This window comes from Musca vetustissima, unplaced genomic scaffold (genome assembly GCF_032173495.1).
Source record: "Musca vetustissima isolate MV318-11 ecotype Yass unplaced genomic scaffold, APGP_CSIRO_Mvet_v1 utg597198, whole genome shotgun sequence".
Taxonomy (NCBI): Eukaryota; Metazoa; Arthropoda; class Insecta; order Diptera; family Muscidae; genus Musca; species Musca vetustissima.
In genome coordinates, this window is record NW_026876396.1 from 11,408 (window position 1) to 13,873 (window position 2,466).

At 40.7% G+C, this 2,466-nt stretch overlaps 1 non-coding gene across 1 annotated transcript; it reads right to left on the reverse strand.

Annotated features, from left to right (window-relative positions):
* Positions 1-1,317: 1,317 nt before the first annotated feature.
* On the reverse strand, positions 1,318-1,508 carry LOC133320952 (U2 spliceosomal RNA). Its single transcript, XR_009753995.1, has one exon. It is a non-coding gene; the product is annotated as a U2 spliceosomal RNA (small nuclear RNA).
* Positions 1,509-2,466: the final 958 nt, after the last annotated feature.

Genomic DNA, 2,466 nt, shown 5'->3' on the forward strand with positions numbered 1-2,466 from the left:
TTGGTGCACTATTGGGTGTCGATATATGAGTCGACCAACGCCCCATTGGAATAGTCCAGAGTACTCAATGAATACCCTAGAGCCAATCCGATATAACGCAACTAAGTAGGGCACTAAATCTGGCCGACTGTATCTGTATTATTGCCTTTCAGACTCGCCTGATAAGTTTGCTGATCTAGAGGTTCGCTTTTGTAGAAGATCTTTGCTGATGACGGCAACGCCGAAGATAACACCCAAACAAGTACTGCATCGACAACATTTGGTTGTGTCAATGGGTGGGTAAGATCTTCGCCTCTTCCGGAAGATGGCCCCTAGTGCCATGAGCAGACACCCAGTTTTCAGGGCGGCGTTCTGATAAGTCGTAATGTTCTATTACCGCATATCAATCCATTCTCTAACCATACTGGCGCCGCATAGCTTACCATTGTTTTATAAGAGGTCAAAAAAAAATTCTGTCGCAGCCCCAAGTACTTGCTCCTACTTCTTATTTCAGTGGGAGATTCATTTAAGATTTGTGGAATATCAGAAAGCTAGAGGTTGAACAGTTCCCGACCGGAACACCCCACCTTGGGGAGCTCTCCATTTCACTCTACGAATTGTCGACTTTCAGAGTGACTACTACACATATTGCCTATTATTCATCGTTTTAAACCCGGACGGAGTTTAGTCTTCTTTTCCATGGTTTGGGAAAGTACGGCGGTCAAAGTTTATGAAGTCGGGGAGTCTGTTGCGGGGGTACCAACCGGTGTTTAGAAGAGGTTTAAGATTTGTTCTTTGTTGGCTTTGATGGAATGCTGATGTTTAGCGCGGGTAAATCTGGAGGATGAAGACTACTAACAAATGTTGGAAAAGCCGAAATATGTAAAAAATTAAGAATAAGAGGAAGTAAAAAGGAAAAATAAAAATTAACGGATATTTGAATATTAACTAAACATAAATTAAACCTGGAAACAATGATTTCACCGAAGGCTATCATGCCAAGGAAACTCCCATCCACCGAGACACCTTCTCGCCCTGACACTGTGTATGTCCCAATTCTGACCTTCAGAAGCTTTCTTATTTTATATATTCCAAAATAATTTATTTGAAATCTTGTGGTCCTTAACCCTGTCCTGAACTCAACCTCTCAACAACTTTCCTAAAGAATTCGACGCTTCTTCACCTTTTCTTTTTCTTCCAGAATTGGTTTGCGTGGAGTTTCATGTAAAACAGTCGCTTGGGAAGAATACTGGCTACTCCCTATTTGGATTGTCCTGTCATTTGTCGCAACACAAATCTATTATTTACTTGTCTTTAAAATAATTATTATTTATTCGTGTAGGATGGGCCAAAATCCCGGCGGTACTGCAATACCAGGCCAACCCGCGCCAGAAGTGGAGCCAGCCCCTTCCGTCAATATCCAAAAATCAGTTTAAAATTTGTTGTCCTCCGGTGGAGGATATATCAGATGTTAAGCTGATAAAAACAGATACTACACTTTGATCTTAGCCATAAGGCGGGGAAGCGATAACCAGACACTGGTTAATATGGACATTATACCTTGCAATGGCTATCAAGTGAATGAGAATTATAAGATAAGAGAATGAAATAAAATAGAAATTCCAAATATTTTGTTTTTGCAAAATAGTCAGGCTTAATCCCAGTTTGTTGTTTTTATAAAAAAAAAAAACAACTATTTATTAGTGGGGAATGTATGGCATTGTCCGCCGAGGGGTAAGGCAGGGACGACTATAGTTTCGGATCTCGCCACTGATCCTCATCAGTTCCCTTAGTTTTTTGTTGGGATATTCTCCCCAGAAGCTATTAATAACTTCTTTACAAAAAACCTTTCAAACCCAAATGTCTCTTGTGACAATTCGAAGTTCTTACGTTACCAGCGATACGACCCCAATGAGAAGTTCGTTTCGTTGGCGCCTGACTTCGTGGTCAACAAGGCATTTACAGACAACTACAATACATTTCCCACTGCTATGTGTCGTCACTTTGTGACGAATGCACATAACGTTGTTGTTGGTATTGCTAGTTAAAGCAAAATACCAAACAGTATGACCGTGCCTCGTCTACAACTTCAGTAGTGTTTGGCGGGTTATTTGGGATACCATTTGTATTTTGTTTTTGCAAAATAGTCAGGCTTAATCCCAGTTGTTGACCACGAAGTCAGGCGCCAACGAAACGAACTTCTCATTGGGGTCGTATCGCTGGTAACGTAAGAACTTCGAATTGTCACAAGAGACATTTGGGTTTGAAAGGTTTTTTGTAAAGAAGCTATTAATAGCTTCTGGGGAGAATATCCCAACAAAAAACTAAGGGAACTGATGAGGATCAGTGGCGAGATCCGAAACTATAGTCTTCCCTGCCTTACCCCTCGGCGGACAATGCCATACATTCCCCACTAATAAATAGTTGTTTTTTTTTTATAAAAACAACAAACTGGGATTAAGCCTGACTATTTTGCAAAAACAAAAT